The following is a 24,818-nucleotide window of genomic DNA, read 5'->3' as shown; positions in this document are numbered from 1 at the left end:
ATGAGGCATCGTGTGACAACAGTTTCCCGATCTTGGCACCGGTCACTGTATGTTCGTCGCAGAAGTGGGACAATGACCCACATTATGTTAATGAGGGTTGTAAAAGACATTAGAGACAAATATAGACTCGGATTTAAAATAGCGTTCCCAGACCCTGACACTTTGTGTGGTGCCACGTACAGACACGTTTTCCTCACAGAACAGAAGGTGTGAAAAATGCTCATATATTGAGGATGGAGCCATTAGAGGAGGCATGTGGCTTTAAATGTAAGCTGTTGAACTGTTTGCTGAAAGCTATAAATAGAGAGTGTGATTATGTGCTGCTTTTTGTTTTATTCCCATCCCTGTGTCAGAAATACAAATAGGCTGCAGGCTTCTATTTGATGTGGCCAAACATCTTATTATTACAGACAGGCTGAGAGATCGCTCGTTTAACTCTCCCTCTAAATGCAGGGTGACTCAGGCAGTGGATGTTCTCGTTACAAGGAAACTAACGCTCCTATTCCCGCGACATCATCATCCCACACTAGTGGAGCTCCCTACGATGTGCGATGTGATGCTCAGTCCTGCACAGTAGCAGCTACAGGAGGCGTGTTTATCGGTGCCACAGGAGCCCAGGAGGAGGACCAGAGCGGCGGCCAGCAGGCTTCTTCCACCACTGACCGGACGCACACCGCGGAAACAGAGCGCTTATTTCGGGGCGCTGCGCCTCCGCCTCTCACGACCCAGAGCGATGGCATCCGCGGATCAATCAAGTGGAGCGCGTGAGTTATCTGTTTTTATACAAAGCCACGCGACGTCTGTTCGTGTGTCGGACACAGCGTGAGCAGAACAAACTGGATGTCTAACAGCCATGTTGTGGTGATCGCACCATTAGAGTGCAGCCTCGTTAAGAAACGGGCCAAACGCGGGGATCTGAGATAGAAAAAAAACAGAAACAAGAAACCATCTCCCGTGTTTAATTATTGCACGCGCAGCGTGTTTGCAGCAGTCATGGCTGATTGATTTGCTCCATCTCCTTAAAGGGGACCAGTGTGGTCGCTGCTTTGCAACATCAGCACCACACGGAGCGATGCCCCGGCTGCAGGCAACCTTCAACTTCAGCTCGGTGCTGATGGAGAGCGCTCAGCAGAGCAGGCAACATCTGTCGGGTGGCTTTTCCACCGCGTGAGCCTGGCGTATCTTTTTTTTTTTTAATTATTTATCGCAGAAGCCCATATTTTTCGCGCCAGTGGATCTAAAAAGAAAAAAACAAAGATTTCAGTATCCCGCTATAAAAAGATCATAGATGGACTCCTATTTTCTCTGAAGATCAGTTTAATTAGAGCTATAAGGCGCCAGTTATAGTCTAAATTAAGCCTGGTAGTCTTATAATACCAATACAGACGTGGAACTTTGTGGAAGTTTAGATAAATCTGAAAAATGCTAAGCTCAACTTCTTCTTCTCTTCCTTTTTCGGATCAGTATCACTGATATGTGTTCAGTTGTGTAGGAACACTCAGTTGAGCCCGTCTTTTGTTGGCTTTGAAAGGAAAAAACTGTACAACAGGCCGAGTACAGGCAAGAGATGGAGGCAGAAGACACAGCTTGCCCTTTTCTCCAACAATAGGAAAGCTTGCATGTAATTGTAACTGTGCTGAATAGCTTGTTGAACAGGCCAGAAGAAAAATGTCTTCTGTCATAGAAATCCATCCAGGAATGTCACTGCCCTCTCATTCATCTGTTATTGGCATGATATGAAAAGCAATACAATGACCACAGTTATTAGCATGCTTTGTCTGGAAATCACACTACTGTAATCCGTCTCCTGGTTATCAAAGTATCTCACTCGTCAGATGAGCTGTGGATCGATACATTAAACATGGGAGCATGAATTCCTGTGCGTTCGCCAGGTTTTTAATTGGATGCAAAGTGAAGCTATCGTTGCCTGGCCTAAAGTTGCTGTAGCATAAAGACAAATGATGTGCGAGGAGTTGGAAGCAGAACATTTTTTCCACGTGGATACAGTCCCTCTGAGAATGGGATGAAAAGTAGATGTGAGCTTGCAGTTCTCCTTCTTCATGAAACACTCATGTTTCTATATGAAGTGAGGCTTTAAAGAGATCATGTTGCACTCTGGGGCTCCCCGCCCTCTCTCCTTCACTGTTTCGTTGCTTTTTGTGCACATGAAAGACCTGCAGTATTATAAAACACAGCGTTCAGAGTCCAAACCATAGGCTATTCCCCCTGCATATAAGCCGGGTTTCCACTGCCATTTATGATTTGTATTTAGAAGATGTGAGAAACCCAAAGGTAAAGGTAAACAGTAAGCATAAAAAGACTAAACGGTTACAATTTTTTTTCTGTTTTAAAGAAAACTTATGAGCATCAGGGGATCTTTGTGAATCTTCTCCAACCTGGTAAAGATTAAAGTGACGACACAACGAGCTCACGTGACTGACCAACATCTTCCCAGATCAAATCAAATCAAATCAAGTTTATTTGTAGCTCATTTCATGTACAAAACAATTCAAAGTGCTTCACATAAAATAAAAGCATTGCAGCGGGGAGTGTAAGAAGCATTAAAAATACATAAAAGAATATAAAGAGAAACAAATAAAATACTTTAAAGTGAATTTAAAAACAAGCAACAGTCCAGATAAATTCAAAGATATTGTGCAGATTTCATGCATAGACACATGAGATATGAAAAAGTATCTCAGATATTGCCAGAAATTGAAGTAATTCCCAAAGAAGAGCCCTCTCCACTCTCCTCTTGTGGATGTCCACCGCAGTTGTTGTTTTCTGCTTCTTGAGGTTTGTTTTCAGGCCGGACAGTCGGCAGTCCAGCCTAAACTGCCACCCTCTGGCACTTTTCACTATTTGCCTTAAAGCTGTAAAAATGTTTCATTTGCATTTTTCTTCCTAAAGACAGCTTCAGATTTGCTTCAGAAACCTGACTTTTGTGCCTGAACCGCCTGCGATGTATCATTTATAGTCCCCGCTCCTTCTCTGACTCTTAATGACAAACCGTGGAACACATTTGTAATAACTGCCCAGCAGCTAAGGGGCACTTTACACGGAAACGAAAACGGGTTAAAAACGCAAAACTTTGAAACCGCCCTCCAGAGTGGAATTCTTGAAAACGCTCCACTGTCGCGCCACCGTGTAAAGGATGAAAAACGCAAAACTGCGTTTCTCGTCACATAGAAAGTAGAAAGACTTGGTCTTGGTAGTGTTGCCACCTAGCCATCTGGCGTGTTTACTGCATCGATAAATATGAAACGTCACACACTTTTGCGTTTCCGTATGCACGCAGATTTTCACCCTAAAACGCTCGTCTAAATGCAGATTTAAAAGTGAAAACGAAACGCCACTTTTGCGTTTTGGTTTCAGATCGTTTCCGTGTAAAGGTAGCCTAAGGCCCTAAAATAGGGTGCTTCAGTGAGGAGATAAGAGTAATGATAAAAATATTTACGTTAACACACGTAAACCCCCCAAATAAAAGGATGAACTTGCATATGTGCATGATAAAGGCTCTTACAGTATAAGGCATTAGATCAGAGTGGACAGCCATGAAATGCAGCCAGGTTTATCCTCACCAGGGAAGTGGAGCAGAAACCATAAAAGAGACCAACAAAACCCTGAATACTTACTGATGCTATTGATGCTAATACCCCTGATCCGAGTCATGAATTCACATTTTCAGACTCGTCTGATGATCGGCTCCATGCCAAAGTCTGCCAGTCTCTGTCACTGTCTCCACAGTCGCCTAAAAGAGGTCAATGGGTCGCATTGAGAGCTCCGGATTCTAAGCCTCCAACCCATCTGCAGAGCCTCCAATCCATCACTAAAGTGAAAGTATTCAGTTCCCAGTAGGTCCCATCAGAAAGAGCTAATTTAAGAAGTGAATCCTAACTTCACCTGCTCATCACACGGCTGCTGCACCGCTGCGCCGTCTCTAGTGGGTCCTGTCTTGTTTGGCTGTTTTTCTTTCCTCTTTAATCATGTTTCTTTTTTTTTTATCTAACCCTCAACACTTCAAAATTGGATCATATTAGGCTCCACGGTGCCTGAAGCTGTTGTATAACGGACTTTGTAATGCGGTGATTAGTGCTGTTGATGCTGTTTTTTTTTGGGAGAAACAGCTTGCTGTTAGGGTGGGCATGGCGAGGGATTTCACTCTCAGGGGCAAATGGCCTCTGAATTTGTTTTTAAAATGATTAATTTTCCAACACGGACACATCCAGTACCACGTTTTTTTTACATGTTAGTGTCGTGACACAGCTCAGGAGACAGTGCGACCGCTCATTATGTTAGAAACACATCCTTGAAGTGTCCCTTTGTGGAGACGATCGGAGTGTTTGTGGGCTGAGCCGTGCCGGCTGACCTTGAGGAGGGCAGCTCCTGAGATGCTCCAGTGCTCTGCCTGAGGAGAGTGTGTTTATGTGCACTCGTGTGTGTGTGTTTGTGTGTCTCAGAAGAGGTGGTTACTGACGCAATCAGACCGAGAACATTGGCACCTTCGATTGAACACAGGAAGTGTTTTTCGGTGCTGAATGAATTAACTTGCAGAGGCAAATGAGAAGCAGTTGCTGTTACAAACGACATGCTCGATGATTTTGATGATGATTATTGCGAAATTACATCCACATGTGCTCGGAATTTATTCAAAGGACAAAATGACAAAGAAGACATACATTAGAAAAGCTCAACTGAACCAAAATCTCTTCATAGTGCCAAATAAAAAAAAAGCAGCAGATTATTGAGTGTATTCTAGATCTTTTAGAGGCACATTTTCAGCTCTGTCATTAATGATGACTCGTATCTATAGTTTCATGTTATTATTATCAGTAAAACTCAAAATAAAACAGAATGTTAGCTAAATTGTGGTCTCTTTCATCAATAATCAAATAGAAAACAGTCAAATCTATTATACATTGCAAGTCGGCCCCAGCTGAGATGAAACATGTGTGTTTATGGTATGTTTGTGGCCGCGGACGTTGCCCCGAGCGGCTGGCCTGAAGGAAAGAAAAAGATACAAAGGTCTGGTGAACTCCAATCATCCGCCTCGTCCTCTGGAGTCACAGAACAGCTTCTATAGCTCGGTCTCACATATGAACAAAAGCTCTCCAAGACATGAAAAGAGGCTTTGATGTGGAAAATCACTGTGGTTCTCAAAAGATGAGGGAAGACTTGTAGAAATGCTTAAAAGGCACCAACAGTGGCCTCCGATGGGAAAGTGGCGGCCCTCTTCGTACACCCTTGATTCTTCTGAATCTTTGCCTCTCTGCCGGCTGTGATGCAAACAGAGGAGGTTGGGAGGAGACCAGATAAAAGATTTGTGGACGCATTGGAAAAAAAAAGGGAGACAAGATTTCCTGGTATCTGTCATTTGAATCAAACTGGAAGTTTTGTTGCATGAAAGTTTTTTTTTTATTGGTTTTTCATGTTAATATAACAACATCCAACAATTTAAACATCCAAAACATTTGGCAGTAAAGAAAATGATAATTAAACGATTAAAAAAGATACAATAAACCGCAGTAATTAGACAGCAAATTACTGTGGAATGAATATGAAATAATGAAAATAATAAAAATAAATAAGTAAATAAACACATATAAGTGTTTATTATTATTTGTTTATAATAATAATAATAAATAAATTTTAAAAAGTATTCAAAATGTAGGTTACAGCTTGCACTCCCAACAACAAATTGAATAATTTTCATTATCTCATTACCTCAACAGTTCCAGAAATATCCTCCAAATATGCATGAAAGTTATTTTAACTCCATTTATAAAGTCGCTTCATGTGTCGCTGATGTTGCAAATTATCCACACATTAGAGCATCTCTGGCAAACCTCCCCCTTCCCAGCTCCTCTCCTCCAGGTGCATCCAAAGAGCCGAGACATCCTTCAGGATTTTGTGCTGAAATTGATTTCCGGGTCACAGACAGGAGGATGGAGGAGAGGGGAAATGAGGAGGCACAAATCAGATGAGGCTGAAGAGCCAAAAGGCTTTTCCTCTTTAGCACCGCGGGATGAAATTTCTTCTGCCCGAGCTCCTGACAGGTCCATATCATTAAATGCAAGTATAAGCTGTTTGGGCATCTTAAGAAGCAATTATTACTGAAAGCACACTTGAGTGAGTTGCATTTCTTCTGTGAATATAATGTCCTGGATTGACTGTGAGGCTCAGAGCTGTCAGGGTTGTGTTGTCTTAACACTGAGCAAAAGAGCAGGGCAAACTGCTTTCTTTCAACACAACATAAAGTAGAACCATCAGGTTCTTCTTCTTAATCTTTTCATAAAGTCACATATGTTGAAATCTGTGGATCTGGTCAAACTCAGAACGGCACAATTAATGTACAAAGCGAGAAATAATCCATTGCCAAAAAACATACAAGGAGTGTTTCGTGATGGGGGGGGGGGTGGTATAATCTAAGGGGAGACCTAAATTTAAAAAAACCAAAGGTCCGAACAAATATGAAAAGCATGTGCGCATCGAGCTGTGGAGTGACTGTGGAACAGTCTGGAGACAGAAATAAAACAAAGTGCAAATATAATTCTGTTTAAAAAAAGGTACAAAAATATATTTTTAAACAAGTACATGGAAGAGGAAGTATGTTAACGGAGGACGATGAGGGGTAAATATATGAATAGAATAGGGTTAATTGTTATATTGTAATTTAATTAGTATATAGTATATACTGATTTATGGGGATAGATATATATATATATATATATATATATATATATATATATATATATATATATATATATATTAATATTTAAATTTATATTTACAAGGATATGTGTGTAGTATACATTTATTTTGTGATTATATATTTATATAGATATTTAGGAAGTGTATATATGGCATATATTTATGTAGGTGTATTGTAGTTAGGATATTTACAAACTGAAGAGCAGTTAAAAAGGGGTGGGAAACTAAAAAAGTATTGTACTTCTTCCCTTTCCTTTTTCGAACAATGTTTGCTGTTTTGTTATGTATTAGCACTTTATGTGATTTAATTTTTTTTTTAATTTCTCTTTTTCTTTCTTTTGTATGTACAAATAGTTACATACATTTTCTTTTGTATACATGTTCGAAAATAAAAAATCTATCAAAATCTAAATCTAAATGTCAGTTCTGGGGTAATAATTGTCAGACTGGTGTCCTTCAAGCAAACAAACCCTCACAGAAATCTCTGGGAATAAAAAGGTGAAAACAAATAAGCCGCCGTCCCTTTATGCTGTGAAACCTTGGCCCTGTCAGCTTTTCGGTGTCGTGAGTGATGAGCTGCTTGTGTGTGCTGTGCTTCTTCTGAGACAGCTGCCGGGTGACTGTGTTGCTGCTCCGTCAGGACAGCCACAAACTGTCGATACTTGTTTGTTTCCTCCATCATAATGCGCGATGGGCTTCACGGACGCTTCTGGCAGCTTCATTGATGACTGTTCTCACCTGTGTCACAGCACGATTGGCTCAGCATGAATGAATGAACCTCTGATGAATCAGGACTGAATTAAGTCGAAATCTTTTTAGGAAATGTATTTAAATGGGATTACGAGCCCAGAGGCATGCAGAAGACAAAATTAAGAGAGTGCTTATTCAAACTGTTATCCGAACTGCGTTTTATTTCAGTACCGCTCTTGCTGTCAAGTTGAATTAATTGAAATACATCTTTTTCTTTTGTATTCCATTTAGTCATAAAAACTGTTGATTATTGCGTCGCCTCTGAAGGATACAGGCTTTTTCCAGCGTTTTAAGAGCTGCATCATCAAACCTAAAGGATGTTTTCAAGAGGTTTTAAATCCTTTTTTTTGCAGCAGTGTGATCGTGGCAGAGCTGTATGGATGGCCGTTCATATTGCCCAAAGTATCACAAACGTTTAGTGTCTCTACCGAAATATATATCAACACCTATCGAGTGAATTACACATCGTATTTCCTGCCTTGTGGCACCAGACAACATCTGATACATATTGCAGCATTCATGAGATATGATGTTCTTCCTGATGCATAATCATAAACGTTGATAAAATGTAACCATATAGATTTTCTTAACTGTTTAACAATGCATCTGTAACATCCATCCATCCATTTATATATCTAGGCTATAATGTAACTGTTGGGTCGCGGCGGGGCTGGAGCCTATCCCAGCGGTCTTTGGAGGCGGGCTACACCCTGGACAGGTCGCCAGTCCATAACAGGGCCACACTCAGTGGGGTTACATGGCACTGAAAGGATCGGATTATTGGCTAAATTACAATAAGAATGAGTTATTAAGTGCATGTAATCTGACAAGAAATTGGATCGGATTAAGACCCCGAGATAACTCGGTTGAAAGTCAAATTAAACGTGCTTGTGGATGCTGAAGCACGTGGTGAATTAGACTTTGCGTTCTGCGCATGCTCCAGATTTTTTCCAGGGGTCATGACCCAGAAGTCAAAGGAGACGATATTACTGTTGTTGTCGCCGTCAGAAAGAAACAAACAACGCGATGGAGAATGCTCCGTTGTGCATCGAGTTTGTGCAACAAGCAGCTCATCACAGACCAAATGTAGAGGGACGTAGCTTCATCTTGCTCTGCGTTCTCCATCTTTCTCCAATGCCTGAGTTTGTTGTTGTTGTTGGTGGTGAAGAGGTCAACAGGAAGTGGCTCTATTAGCAACAGTTGGAATGGGTACGGCGCCACCTATCATACCGGGGTATGACACGCTTTGTGCCTCTGATCCCATTCATTCACCGCCATATATCCAAGGAGAATTACCCTTACTCAAATAAGGAGCATAACCCAAATATAGCTATAATCAAATTATTCGAATTAAACACAGAAAGGTGAAGTGACGGTGCTAACCACCACACCACTGTGCAGCCTGTATCTGTAACATTAGATCTAAAAATGCGCATTAATTCCCACTCTAACCATTCACAGGTGAGAATACAGTAGATACGTAAGAAATGTTGAGTGGGAGGGAAGCAGAAAAGCACAAAGACTGAGTTGCAAACCAACAATCTTTTGTCTATGTTCAGAGTTTTATAAAAGTTAATGGATTAGCTCCTCCCACCACCCCATCTTTCCTCTGTATAAGCATAAAACTCTAGCGAGATGCTGAAATTCATTTTGTCATGTAGAAACGGGTACGGAGATGTAGCATGTTGCTATGCTAACAAATATTTTAGAGTTTTTATTGTGGACCTGCAACATTTTGTGCTGTGGACGAGAGAATTCTCCTTCTTTCATGAGATTTGGTTGGACATTTATTTATAATAATAACCTAGTAGGTCTCTAATTTTCTGTTGACTTCCTCTCTGGTAATGTTGATATGTGGGGTATGAAAGCAAGCATCTCAAACTACTATTAATTAGTGAAGTAAAGAATTAAATTTGTCCCGGTCTTGGCACTAATTAACTGTCAGTTAAAATGCTAAATTATAATGGTGACCATCACACCAACATGTACTTTACCTTTGTAGAGCCAGAATTCTCAGCAGAATATTACATTGACCCTGTAGAAGTGTGTAACGGTGTATTTCTCTGCAGAGACAACCACTTCTACTGGTATTTCCCCTCATTTCTTCTTTTTTTCATGGCTTTCAGCCTTTGATCATAGTGTTTGTAGACTCCTGCCGCAGATAGTGAGTGGATGTGAGGACGATAGAATCATAGTGATCACACACACATTGATGCTTGCTGATGGAATGTCAAATTTCACCTAAGATCCAAAAACCACGGGGCAACCCAAGAGGTGTGGATGTGTGCGTTTGTGCTTTAGAAAGCAACCAGTTGGTAAGTTATTATATTTATCTGATTTCTTTGCTTTGTTCTGAGCCTGAATATGTGTCTCTTACTCCCTTGAACACTGCTTTTGGGGGCCAACTTTGAAACTTTGCCTTTGCAAGCCATAAGCGCTCAGTATGTACAGTATAATAGTTTAATTGATTACAATTATTCACTCATTTTCCTTTCTAACTGTGGTGATGAAGCTTGTGTCTAATTATGTGTTGATGTGATCATAACATAGATGTTCAACCTCTGGCTACATCCTTCACACTGTCCTGTTAGGTGATAATTTAGATGATTCCCTGCTGATTTAGCTATAAATGTGTGTTAGGAGGAAGGAAGAAGTGGATGGAGGGGTTAGTCCTCGACATGCATCCCACATATTTCACTCAGTCTTTCCCCTTTTGTCCTTTGCTACTCAGGAAGAAATTGATTTAGGATATGACATACATTGTTAGGGGCTAAACATAGTTTTTGGTTGTGGTGCAGTGGTCCCATCGTGTCACATTGATGCTGCTGTTGCAAGCGAGGAATCTCACAATTTCCAACCATGGAGAAATGTTGAATGTGATCTTTTTAGCCAAAGAACACGACTTATTCGGTGTACGAAAACCTGAAAGTTTTCCATTTGCCTTTGACTTGATGTTCAGTTTGTCAGGAAGATGATATTTAATGAAAAGAATAACCCGATATCACCATCAAAAAGATCGCTGTTAGACTTGTGGTTGAGGAAATTATTGTTCCAGAAATATATGTTTACCCCAGATGACAAAAGTCTGGTTTTATTATTAAGATTTAAGTAATTAAGAGCACATTTTTACTATGAAGGCGCTCCTTGAAGTTGAATCAGAACCCGACTCTGTTCCCACTCCTGCTTGATGATGCTGTAGTTTCCACTAAGCACCTGAGAGTCATGCTCAAGAATAAGAGTTAATTTATCTCACTCTGCAGTATTATTATCTGTGGGCACACACACACACACACACACACACACACGTATAAAATGAGGATGTGTCCTGCCTGGAGACGGTGCCACCATAAGTCACAGATAGATGATTTATGTAAAACGAGTTCCTTACTCATTTTCTATGTTTCCTGCCCACGTTTAGATGAATATACACACTATCATTGCATTCATATTCATAAAGATGGACATTTATGTAAGCTATTTACAGACTGAATCACCAAAGGAGGGCAGACGCCGTGCGTGCTGATGGAATATTAATGGATGGCTTTCAAGGGTCACAAGGGGTAAAGAAGGAAGCGACAGCGAGGAAAAAAGAGGGAATGACGCACTTCTGTGCTCTTGCCCTTTGAGTGAGTTGTTCATCTGATGTCTCCACTTGGGTCGCTCTTAAATAAATCAAAGGACTGCGATGCCAGACTGCGTCAGGTGTTTTATAAGTTGCATGTTTCTGTGTTACGTAGACAATCTTTATTCTGGACGAATTAACAAACCTTTTCAACACGAGCAATGACGACTTAATGAGAGACTTTGCGTTAATATTTCGTTATAGTCCCGTGTTCTTCAGGCTCACCTGATTAAATACGAGGACGAGAGGCTCGATTTGAAGAATGAGATGATGACAGTGATTTGTTCGAGATAAATCCAAACGAAAGCAAAGAGCAGCGATAGACCGACCGACGGCTCCCCTGGGCCTGAAGCTATTCTCCAGCCAGATTTTACTAATCTGGTTTGTGGCACAGTGCAAAATGCTGCGTGACCGGTTACACCTGGAGGACGGTTCTCTGCCAAAGCTTTGATAAGCTGAGGAAATAGAGCCTCTGAGGGATCCACCCCGTTACCTGCAGGAGACGACAGGGTTGAACACAGAAGACAGAAGCACAGTCCTCGCTTCAAAGGGCTCCCTCTCCTTCTGGCTTCATCTATTTCGTTATTCATTTTTTTGAGAGTGTATTTTCAAATGCTGTGCTTTAATGTCACTGCTGCTGAGTGCAAAGCCTGCAGCTTGGGAGGGAAATCCCCAGTTTCCTACAACCTGGGTTAAAGGCCGACACAAGTGACCTTCAGTGTAACTACTCCTAGAAGTATAATTTTTTCAAAAACTTACTCAAGTAAATGTAACAGAGTAAATGTAAATCGTTACTACCCACCTCTGATACAGGGTGTCCATAAAGTCTCTTTACAATTTAAAAAAACGTATAACAAAAGCAAATAAACGGACAAATATGTGGACATTGTTACAAAGTAAGTTTAAGCTGTAGCATAGCCTCGACAATAGCCGCTTTCGGACTGTAGGAACCTTTGGCAGTTCTAATAACCTTTTAATCCGCGGGGCCGTTTTCTCCCGTGTTCGGACATACAGGAACTCGGGGCTTTCTCCCTTAGTTCCTATAACTATTTAGCTCCTTCTCCGAGGTCGGGTCTTTTCATGGTTCTATAGAACGATCTGACGGAGGTGTGTGGTGGTCGGTAGCTACGCCCCATGTCATGCTATCACGGCTGAAATGTTTACTCATACACGGACACAACCGGCGGGTGTTTAATAAGTTAAACTTACACTGGTCTCATTTGTCTGCAGCGCTGCTCTCCTTTCTTCCTTCATGAAATGAAAAAGTATCTCCTGACTCTCTCTGTGAGCTCTTCCAGCCTCGATATTAGACGCCTGATGTGATTGTCCATGATTAATATCACCATCATGCAGACCATAAACACAGTGGCCTCCCCACTCTCCATATTAGCTTCTTGGTGGTGTTTTTTCTACTCTCATTACTTTTACCGTTTTGTTTTGTGTTTGAATGTAGCGCTAAACGGCTAACGGCTAACACGTCACTGAAGCAGACGGCTGCGCGCGGCGCATCAGTCCCTATCAGGTCCCGACTCATGTGCGAATGCAGACTGAAACAGTTCCGCTGGTGAAGGATAGTTATCAGAACGAAATTTGAGGAGGGTAGTTCTGATAACTACTTTCTTAGAACTGTCTGTCCGAAAGCGGCTAATGATGGCGATGGCATTAGTGATCTTTTGCTTTAGGTCAGTGATGTCCCGCATCTTTGTTCGATAGACGACATCTTTAACATGACCCCATAGAAAGAAGTCTAGGGGAGGGATATCTGGTGAACGAGGTGGCCGAGGTTCCCTTTGTCCTTGTTCGTCCACTCCTCCCTTTATCCAACACTGTCCACGTCTCCAGAAATTTTCTTGTGCCGGGCGTGACGGTGGATCCCTTCCAGACTTAGTTCTGTAGTTTCGCCGAGTCTGCACATCTCATTTTGTTTCAATAAACCATGACACACATTGGGCCTTTACTTGAGGAGTACCATCTTTCATCAACAAATCTGATTAAGATATGTCATCAATTGCCTTTGTAATATATATTTTAAATTGTAAAGAGACTTTATGGACACTCTGTATATATAGATATAGATATATATGTCTATATATATATATATATATATATAAACATATATATGTTCTAGGGTTGAACCCACTCCGGTGTGAGTAGTAATATTTGCTCATGGTGCCTAACATCATGAAAATGACGTCAAACGATCGTTATCAGAGCAGAACAGCCAATGAAATGAGTGAAAGTATGAAGTGAAAGCAGAGAAAAAAATACTAAAAACAGGAACAACTTATCAAGAATGATCAAACAGTACAGCTTCAGATCCTGATGTAGCACTCAGGGAACACCAAAGGTTACAAAGCACTGGAAGGATTTATTCCTTAAGAGAACCCAACACACCTGAATGACAAAGGATAGTAAGATCTGATCAAAAACCATTGATATGAGTGGAATGATCTTAAAGTCACTCTTGTTTTTCTTCATACTTTTTCTTACGTAATATTGGTGGGCCAAAGGCGATGACTGCCGGCTCTCTCTTTTTGCCCGTTGCGGCCCACCTGCATCGACGCTCTCCTCTCCATCCGAGCTTTTTGCCTCAGATGAGTCACATCTTTTGGGGAAGAGAGCCTCACCTCTTTCCAAACTGTACTCCGCTGCTCTCAGAGATAACAAACTCACACCTCCCACTGCACTATCCCGGCTGTTTTCATTGTTTAACACCATCCCCACCGACTGGCCAAAGTCTTTTCACAGGAGCAAAACCGGACTGTGATCATGTGAAATGGAGTTTGTGTTCCTTATGGAACCTTAAACGCTGTGGGACACCTGCAGGATGACATAACGGGGCCGTGGCTTACTTGCTTTTGTTGTTAGGGGACACCTGGTTGCTGAGGAGACTGAAGGAATGTGATGTAACAGGAGTGTAATGTGACCACTCACTCTCTCTGCCCACTCAAGGCACCGTGCCGACCACAGAGGCATAATGTAGTGTAATACCCACAGTATGTCCAATGTGCTTGTGTCTAAAGTGTACGAGAGAAATAGTAGAAAAGCATGCAAACAGACACTACTGAGGATCTCGTGTGAGAGACACAGAGAAATCCTGGTTAGAGAAAGAGGCAGAAAGGAGTGTGTCGGGGCTGGAGCCTTCATGCTCGCTGGGGAATCTCACCATTCTTTTTGTGTCTCAGAAAAACCAGGTTACCCACTTGCTTGTCGCTTCCTACTGGACTGCTCAAACTCCCTCTGGTGCACCTAAAATATCTGCTCACACACTGAGAATGCCCCATGTTTGAGAAGGTTTTGTAAGAAAACGCCTTGTTGGCATCTCTGAAATGTTTTTTTTTTACTCAACAGAACGCACACTCAGATCCATCCATATGCAAGAACAAAGAAGGAATGATTTCTTTGTTTCTGGCGCTAATAAATGAGGAACTGTGAATATGCAGTTAAGGGTGGATTGAAGTGGACTGACTGCATCTATCTGAATAGAGATGCCTATTTCTGTCTGGAGTCAGACCCCACTAACAACCTGCCACTAGACTGACCGCGAGGATAGGAAGAATAATTACATCTGTGGGATAATCTATGTGTTAGCAGCAGGGCCGGGCCCAACACATAGATTTCCAATACATATGCAGCTGAAAAACATCCAGCTTCAGGCAGATTGACACTCCAGCATCTGTGTGAGACTGAGAGGCAACACTCAGCATCTGTGGGTCTTTTTCCTGCTGCTTATTTATTCTGCTGAGCAGTGAGAAGGTTTTATTCGTCAGACCTTTGCCTCGGCGACTTTGTGAAGACAACTCTGTGATTATAACCTTGTTGTTTGTGATGTTTTTGTTTAAAAAAAAATAAAACCTCAAGTGACAATCAGCCAAGGGAAGAAGTTTAGAGCTTTAAAATAACCTGTTGAATCATGCCAACCTGTATTCAAACAAAATGCAACGTGAAATCTTAAAAGAAATGAATGCATATAATTTCATAGTCTTTCAATTCTTTGAATCTGTGTGCTCAAAGCAGAGAGCTGCGTTGGGATTGTGATCCAGTGGGTCCCACAAGACTCGGTGCAAATCTCACAGGAGAGGGCGGCTTTATTGCTGCTGCAGGGGGAATGGGCTGGAAAAAATAAACATGTGGGTCCGGCACTGACAACTGCTCTGGCACATAACTACAAGCAGCTTTCAAGCAGTGTTTGAGGAAGCTTTAAACCTATGAGGACTTATCGAAGACTTATTAACTCTTATTGTCTATTACAAGAAATTTAAAGTACGAAGAACTTCCACTTTTGCTCTATAAATCTTTTGCTTTAAGACATATTTTCATGGTTTGTCACAGGCAAATATAATGACAACATTATAATTATCTAATCTTGACACTTGAGCGTGTCAATAAAGTCTTAATTTATCAAAAATGAATTACAGATAATCATCTGAGATCAGACAAGCACACACCCACACTGGAGTAACATCTCAGTCAAAGCTGAAAATGCACCTTTCTAAAGCGTTCAGATGTCTGACAGTGACACAGTAAATTCCCTTTAAGACGCTAGAGAGATAAGATACTGGTACGAAAATAGATCATCTTCACTTTTGTAATCATAACTATGATCAAACTGAACATATCCTCTTTAAAAAGAAAGAAAAACAACCAAAAAAATCAAATAATCAGTCAGATTGAATGAGAATGACACCAAAGAATAAGACAAATATCAAATGGAGATTGAATTGGTTGATGAGAGGTGTGAAAAAAGAGCGGGAAGAAGAATTAAACACACTAACTAAACACTAAATGTAACAAATCCAGGAGAACTTGCTATCAGACACGATAGCGCATGCTAGTCAGAGCTAACAGAGCTAAATTCTTTTTTATGAACAGTAAAAGTAACAAAAATGTGGTTATTATTTGTTTTTGGTGTGTTGAAAAGGCAGTTTGGATATTTATTACTCCATCAGTCGTGCTCACGCAGACTTAAAATGTTGAAAATGTAACGGTTGGCTGTGATGAATGCTGTTTTGCATGTTCTTCTCTTCATTTTTACGTCAGTGCTTCATGTGAATCTGTCACGGAAAACATGAAAAATGTGCCTCTAATCTATTACTGGAACATTTACAGGGATGGTTCTACATTCTAAACTGAATAACAAGCAACGAAAGCATGAAATCTTTCAGATTTAAGTGGAAAAGCAATTTATTGCTTATATAACTACACCAATGGCACAGAGAGGTATAATCACACACTAAGAAACAGAATACTTTACAGTCCTTCTGGGGAAAGATGCCAGATCCATGCGTCTGCATTCATTTTTCTTTTCTATCTCTCTGAAATAGTTTTGTATCTATTCAACGCTGAGAATGTATGAAAGCATGTTGTGTTTCCTGCAGGAATCGAGGCCTTGACAGTGTTGCTGAGCGTGTGGGCTGCTGTCAGTGGTGCTGAAAGCCAATAACTGATGATGAATTGAGCACAAAAGAACAGAGACAATTGATTCGTGGCTCACACTGAAAATTAATGCCGGCGATGATCACTCGAAATGATCCATCTTCCTAGTCGTACTGTTTTCCCACAGTTGGATAAAACATCTTATGCAACACTCCTCAGAGACATATGCAGGAGGAGCTGAAAGAATCGTAGAATTGTTGCATCCAGAGACGTTTTCAAAACCTTTCCGTACATTTATTTTATTCTATGTGAGGTGACAAAGAGACGCCACCATTGTGCAGAAGCTGCTGTTGTGCGGTGCGACTCGTGCAGAAACACGAGAGCTGGAACGTCTGGCCTTGGTGCTCTAACAAGTGTCTGATAATTTGCTGTTAGATGCAGCTTTTACCTGTTCGTCTGAGCAGGAAGCAGAGCCCGTGCAGCCTGAGAGCCCCTTTAGGATCTCTGCCTGTTCTCATCTCTCTCCTTCCGTCTGTCCTCTTTCTATCGGGATCCACCCCATCAGCTGTGCTTAAAGCTGCCGTAGTTTAAACGTTGTGATTCCCCCAACTCCCCCATGTCACTTGGTTACGGTAAATCTTTCTTTTGCTTCTGTCACTTATCTGTTGGTGGCAGCTGCCTGCTTTTACCAGGAATTGTGTACTCTGCATACTCCCTTAATTTCCTAGGAGATACACCACTTATTACTGAATTTACATCAATTATAGGATACAACAGTACATCACTTTGCAATATTGTTAAAATGTAAGTGAGTAATTGGATTACTTTCAAGTTTAGCCGTGTAGTTTTTGTTTAGCGTCACACAAATGTTTCCTTTCAGCTGCTATTTGAGGATGGGTTTGAGTTGGTCCACCACAGAAAAGGCTCCATATGCATTTTATTTGGATCCACTCAAGTGACATAGCTGCTAAAGTAATTAGCACTTGCATGTGATTTTGGCAGTGTGTTAATTTTCATGCTGGACAAGACTACTGGAGACTGGTAGTTCATAACACATTCAGCACTTATGTAGCACCGTATCCTCACACTCCCACCGCCATGCATCATTGTCAAGGCTATGCAATGTCTGCGATAGCCATGGCCAAACAAGCTAGACCCCATCTGAGCCACCCAGATGTATCATTTTTAGTCGGATTAATGTGAACATGGCGTGTTTTTAGTAAATCTTGACATTTCTTCACCATGTTATGCTGTTAGGCGAACAGGGAATCTGTAAATGTATCTTATTATAGTCTTTCTAAAGAGTTAAAACACTCTTGTGTCGAGTTAAAATGAAAATGAAAGGCTATCGAGTTTTGAATAGTTTGACATTTAAGAGACATTGTGCAGGGATTTACTCACTTCTGATGAATACGATTCTATTTTTACTCGTAATCAGGCTCCATATTGTGCCAGAAGTCCAGATTAGAAACTCAACCTTTTGATATTTTTCTTAATATTTGCTAACAACAGCTCACATGAAGGGAGCACAAGTGAAATTAAGGTTTTTCTTGCTATTATGGCAGAACAAACTGTGGCTATTTCCACTTATGGCTTGCATTTGGGAACACTACGCATATTAGCCTCTTATTTTTACATTTGATTATATAATCAATAATATAATATAAGACTTGGTTTTCACCTGTGATGAAACTCTAAAACGGTGACATGACATTTTTCCTTTCAGTTATCTAAACCCTGAGAAGATTTGTCTAAATTAGTCTCCCGTGTCTGAAGAATTAATGTTTTACTCATCAGTCACAGACGAAACCATCACAGCTTCATTCCCATTTAAGGAGAGTAAAGGTAATATGTGACTTTTCTACCTTTTTAATTTAAGCTCTGACTGATTGAAGTCTTTGTCTTAGTCTTTCATGGTTACATCTATGGCTTTATATGTGTTTCTTACCTTAATAATAATAATAATGATGTAGCATTAGCACAAATATATCTGTAGCACCGTATATCATTAGCTGTTCTGGAGAGTTGGTTTGGTCAAACCCATCACATCCCATTACATATTGGTTCTACATGACATTAGGTCTCTTTGTGTTCCAGTGTCTGAAGCTCTCAGCAGTGCATGTTCATGTGTTTCCGCGCTTGTGTCTAAGTATCTCTCAGACTGCGAGCACTGTGCCAACGTGACATTCACATCAACTCCAGTCTCTCACACATGGCAGGATTACCCTCCTCAGGACTAAATTGGTGTTGGCTCTCCGCTGAACTCCGCTGTACATGTCAGTTCCATTACTTCTTCAGGCAGCCAAATACCAACCAGTGTGCCAGAGATGACACAGTTAGCTGGTACCAAATGTGATAATGTGAAGAAGGAACAATTTGATCCAGTATTTTTTATTTTATTTCATCATTTCATTTAAAAGTTTAATAAAAGATAAATACAGTGTGGCTTCATTTCATTTTAGAAATACGTGGTGCGGCTACAGTTTACACGCATGTGAAGAGCTTAAAACTCTTCACTGCTCTTCCTCAGATCTTCAGATCACATCTTAATTACTTGATAATGACTCAATTTCAATTGGATTTACGTGCGGTACCTCGGAAATGGAAGTACTCCTCATCTCTGCCGCATGTAGAGGTGGGGCCGAGGCGGGCAGCTGGGACTGGGCCTACACTGAATTAGTTATGACTCGGGTGGTTGGACATCTTTTAGCACTTGCAAACAAGAGAAGTGATGCATTTTTGTCTCCTGAGTTAACTTCCAGCAGACCTTCTCTGTCTGAACTCTGGTACTTAATTGCTGTGAGCCTCTAAACTGTTTTATAGTTGTTGGTTATATATTTGATTTTCATAAACTGTAAAGTTGCTACCTTGGCCACGCCTCCTGCAGGAAAGACCTTGGCTGTGTTCGAAACCGCATACTTCTCCTACTACTTCCACTACTCATACTAACTTTTTAAGTTAGTAAGCGAGTTTGTGTAAGCGTGAAGTTCCCGGATGCATACTAGATTCGCCGAAATGTTGGGTATGCATCATGAGGTTACTATTCATACTCAAACTACCCAAGATGCAACGTAATGTGACGTCGCCGATCGTCATTTCCTGTCAAAACGGCAGTTTCAAGCTAGCTACAACGAGGGTAGGTTCACTTCCTGTTTTGAACCGCATACTACATACTACATACTTGCATACTTCCATTCTGCATATGGCATACTGATTGATCAGACAGTATGCAGAGCGTTTAACCACAATGCATTTCGCTCCTGTCCGAGCCGTAATCAGCCGGCCTGACGCTGATTTCACTTAAGCTCTAAACTCTGTAAACTTTAGCAACATTTGAAACATTTTCAGGCAAGAAAGTAGTCGTTTAGATCCCCAACGGAAAATCTGACAAAATACAATTTTGTTCCGACGAATTCGGCGCTACTAAAGCTAGCCGTAGTGAGCATCGCACTTCCGGTTATTTTCACAAAATAAAATACCCGTTGCCTTTTTATCATAGGGAAAGTCATTACGATACAATTGGTGCTTTTGTTTTGAAAACAGGAAGTTAACATACCCTCGTTGTTGCTAGCTTGAAACTGCCGTTTTGACAGGAAACGACGATCGGCAACGTCACGTTGAGTCTTGGGTAGTTTGAGTAGGAGTAGTAACCTCATGATGCATACCCAACATTTCGGAGAATTTGGTATGCAACTGGGAACTTCTCGGTTACTCAAACTCGCATACTAACTCAAAAAGTTAGTATGAGTAGTAGGAATAGTAGGAGAAGTATGCGGTTTCGAACACAGCCTAAAAAAACAATATATAAGATAGATAAATAATGTCTTGTAACTAGACTTGAACTCCTTGCAGGAAATAAGCCACAAGATGGAGGATCAATCGTGGTGAAAATGTCTGTTAAATCTGTGATAAATCTTATTGTGTGAAGCCAAATAGCACGAGGTAAACCTAGCTTTTGGGCGCCTGCTTTGCCCAGTTGGCAACCTGACTTTGCCCTTGCAGGATCCAACTCTCTGTACAGACTTCAACATTTCTCCCACACCCTCTCTGTTCTTTTGTTCCCCCAACACACACACACTGTATCACACATAACTACAAAAGCAGTCCTTCATCCTGTGACACACCAGTCATTCAGAGCAGGGTTTATTACTCGTGTGTGTTATTACTTTTATTACTAAAATTCTGAGTTTCTCACTCAGAGCTCGGGGGTGTTTGGACGAAGAGGTTTCTCCTCACTTTTTTGCGCTCCTTCAAAGGATGGTTTGAAGATTAAAACTGTAGATATAAACGTCAGTGAAACATCAACGAATGTCCTCACAGAGATAGCCACACATGCAAATGTTTGCGTCTGACTCGGGAGAACGGAGAGCGGCCATCTTTCAGTGGCTGAGCGGCTGTGTCCTTTACCAAGGACTGTGACCTCCATTTGAATAATGCACCGACGCCTTGAAAAGGGCAGCGAGGACTCGCACACGCTTTCAGACGACACACATGCGCTCTCGCCCTCTGTGTTGTTTATATCACCTGAGTGAGCAGATGTCTATGCACTCAGACTCAGTGATGTGAAGTATGATGTACACAATGTACAATGCACTCCCACGCTGCACTGCTCATATTCATCATGTACTTTCTGACTCGAGCCTCGGCTCTCCTCTGCCTCACACATCATCTCGTCTGTGGATTCATCCAACATGAACCAGCGGCACCATGCGCTGCTAATTAATCAACAGCCACAGATTGTCATGTCAGCACTCAGAGCCAATTAAACACTTGGTTATATTTTCTTTCTTTAGCGGGTTCGTGTGGATTTTAATGGAATTATCTGGTGCGATTAGATTGGAATGTAGACATGTGATAAAGGTGCTTGAATAAAATCATCTTTAGATAAGCCTTTTGTCTTTTTTATGTGGGAGTTTTTAATTAACCTATGTAGATATGTCAGTTTAACATGCTTTATGCATTTTTTGTGCATCTGGTGTTTCAACACACTGAAGAACACAGATAGGACTAGTACTAAAAATAGATAAATACCCTTTACTCTTAATGCATTTTCATCCCTATACTGATGTATCAGTGTGCTCTGTCTGCATAATTTTTCCTTTTTATGAATTTTGCAGCATATATGTGTGTGTGTTGGTCGCTGAGTGTTCAACCATCCGTCTCTCTTTTAGTTAGTTCATGACACCAGACCTGCACACTGGAAGTGGATTTGGTTTTCTGTGAGGCACAAAAGCCTTTGATGATGGGAAATGAAACAAAAGAAGTATTAGCCACTGGCATTGGAATGATTTGAGCTGATCCAGCTGCTTGTGAAGGTGATGGGACCTGACTGATGCTGCTCTCCACTTTAAGCCTGCCTTATGAAACAGGTTATGAAACCAGTTGACAAATGCAGAATCACTGCACAAAACCACACTGGGATTAGGCACTAAAGAGGTGCAGCCATTGATATGTTCCAGTTTTATCTGTCATACAGCGCACTGACCATTTTGGCTAGTATTCTTCAAGTTTCAAGTTTATTTGTCATATGCTTGAAAACACAGGGTCAACAGTGCAATGAAATGTGTTGGATGAGACCAACGTGCGACTCAACAGTGCAGTCAATAAGAAATGACAATAGTTTAAAAATAAAAACAATAAAAATGATATTAATATTGAATAAAACAAGAAAAGAATGTGCAAAATAGAAGAATTGCAAGTTTCGAAATACAATACAGATACAAGTCTATTTGTTGGTTAGCCTGATGGCTCGGTGGAAGAAACTGTCTTTGAGTCTTGTTGTGTATGCTCCTCTGCTGCCTCCTAAAGTCCACAATCATCTCTTTGGTTTTGCTGATGTTGAGAGAGAGGTTGGCACACCTGGCAGCAGGTGTGCAGTGACTTTACCTGCTCTCTATAGGCCGTCTCATCGTTGTTGGTGATGAGGCCCAAGATGGTTGTGTCGTCAGCAAACTTGAGGATGATATTTGAGCTGTTCCTGGCAGCACAGTCGTGGGTGAACAGGGAGTACAGAAGAGGGCTAAGTACACAGCCCTGTGGAGCACCGGTGTTCAGGATCAGGGAGGAGGAGGTGTAACCACCTGGGGCCTGCCCGTCAGGAAGCTGTAGATCCAGTTGCAGATGGAGGATTCCAGCCTCAGTTCTGTTAGTTTGGTGACGGGCTTAGAGGGAGTGATGGTATTAAACGCTGAGCTGTAGTCAATAAACAGCATTCTCACATATGTGTTCCCTTGGTCCAGGTGGGTGAGTGCAGTGTGTGTTGCCAGAGAGATGGCGTCGTCCGTGGATCTATTTGCTGCTATATACTGTCTGCTACCCTTGGGGTCAATTTTAAATCTCCTTTCACTGTTTTTTTGCAGATGATGTACAATACCTTCTCAGATAGGCCATTTATCATTTTAAAACAGCTTAAACCCATTTTCATCTTGGTTGCTTTTCGTCCTTATTGATCAGGATGTCTTGGTTTCATTGTTCAAGCACATTTATTTCACTCCTGTTTTTTTGTTTATTTTTTATTTAACTTGTACAGCACTTTAGTCAACTGAGGAATAAAATGTACCTTTATTCCACTAATATTAAAAAAGCGAGGAGATTTCTCACATCCCACACAGAATGGAGAACTGCTCAGCCAGCATGATGTGGCATCTGGAAACGTCAGCGTTTATTGAAAGGAAATATTCTCATCATGAGTTAATCCACAAAATGTTTAATATTTTTTGCTTTGTGCAGTCAAAACACATTGAAGTGACATAACAGACAGCAGGCAGTGGGTCGATGAGTCAGTCTCGCATTGTAATTCCTTCTTTTGCATTTCTCCGTGACCCGGTTCAATTTTTTAGGTTAATGTTTAGTTTAGCTGTGTACGTGTCCAATGTTTAACCATTTTTTTCTAAGTTTTAATGACTAATAGCATGCTATTTCACTACATTTAGTTCCTCTCATGATGGGAAAGTACGTCCTCCAGTTTAGGAGCTGAATTAGACAACGCAAGCAGGGTGCAACAGTGGCCACAAACAAAGAGGTTTACTTTACTCTGGTCTTCTTGGAGTGCATGTTTCCTCCTTGAGGTTAATACATGTACTTTTTAGAATTGGTCATATGGAATTATATGTTCTTATTACTACTTTATTCCTCAGCATTTGTCATTTTAATATAATCTAATTAAATCAAGCAATCTCCATCTGTTGTGTGCCTGAAAATTTAAAAAAGTGTGAATTTGAAAGATGCTGCAATGAGGCGTGTATTCTAACCCTTTGGCTACCGAACACATGCATCAGTGGAGCGAATGTGCAGCGCAAAAACCTTTTTCAGAGCTGGACCTGGGGCACATGTACGCTATAGGGTTGTGTAGGTCACAGAGAGGACATTGATTTTGGAATATACCACAATACAAACTGCAACCCAGCCAGCATGTCCATGTGGGGCCCATAAGGTTTAAATTTGGGCTGCAGATAAGGGTCCCAAGTGGGTTTGTCCACAGTTTCCACGGTGGCCTCAACTGTGTTTGCCCATATGGGTTTCAAAGTGCAACTTGAGGGTTAGAGGTTAGGGTTACCCTAACCCTTAAATTATTCCAAAGGCAATACAGATAAACACATCACACAAAGTAAAAGAATGTTCGCATTTAAATTGGCTAAATGCAAAGTCCAACCAAAGCCACACAGCAACTTGAAACCCATATTGGGAAAAAACACAGGTGAGGCCACCGTGGAAACTGCCGGGGAAACTACTATATACGTATAATATCCACTACTAGTAGCTTTCCAGCTTCGTTGTACAATGTATAATGACAATGAAGGCCATTCTATTCTAGTACTAGTGTACTAGTAATGTGTACATAGTCTCATTCTTTCACTCTGAGAACCATTGATCAGTTTTTTGTAAAAACTGCTGTCGAAGCAAACAGACATTTACGCCATGTGCACGCCGTCGGAGCTTCGCATGCTCGTAGACATGCGAGATATAACGAGCTTGTAGCCGGAGCTGCTACAGGTCTGCGTCGGATATGACTGTCCCCTGCTGTCCCCGCTTGGTTTGGCCCGTTATTGATCATATTTGAGGCATGTTACAGGATCCACTTCACCCCTTCCTCTTCGGTGACATCACTGGTCACAGATGTCACACTCTTCCATGACCTCACAGATTATATAACGAGATCAAATAATGCATCAATGACAACAGGCAGGCACTCGTTATGTTAAACTCTGCTAATCGTGGCCACAGGGGCTGGTGTTCAAAGGTATTAAATACATCACTGCATTAAGAAATGGAAAATATAGTGTAGTGGTAATTTTGCCAACTTTTGTGTTGGTGACCTAGGTTCAAATCCCCTGCATGAAAGGAACTACGGCCAGTGGGG

General features: G+C 41.2%; 1 protein-coding gene across 1 annotated transcript in view; it reads left to right on the top strand.

Annotated features, from left to right (window-relative positions):
* The first annotated feature begins 478 nt into the window (after positions 1-478).
* Positions 479-24,818, top strand: part of tbkbp1 (TBK1 binding protein 1) — a 95,063-nt gene continuing 70,723 nt past the window's right edge. Inside the window, exon 1 of the mRNA XM_075457406.1 lies at positions 479-764. The gene's annotated coding sequence lies outside the window, so the exon portion shown is untranslated. The remainder of the gene's footprint in view (positions 765-24,818) is intronic.

Source organism: Odontesthes bonariensis, chromosome 23 (genome assembly GCF_027942865.1).
Source record: "Odontesthes bonariensis isolate fOdoBon6 chromosome 23, fOdoBon6.hap1, whole genome shotgun sequence".
NCBI lineage: Eukaryota > Metazoa > Chordata > Actinopteri > Atheriniformes > Atherinopsidae > Odontesthes > Odontesthes bonariensis.
Note: the sequence above shows the minus strand (reverse complement) of the source record. Positions and strands in the feature narration are given on the sequence as shown.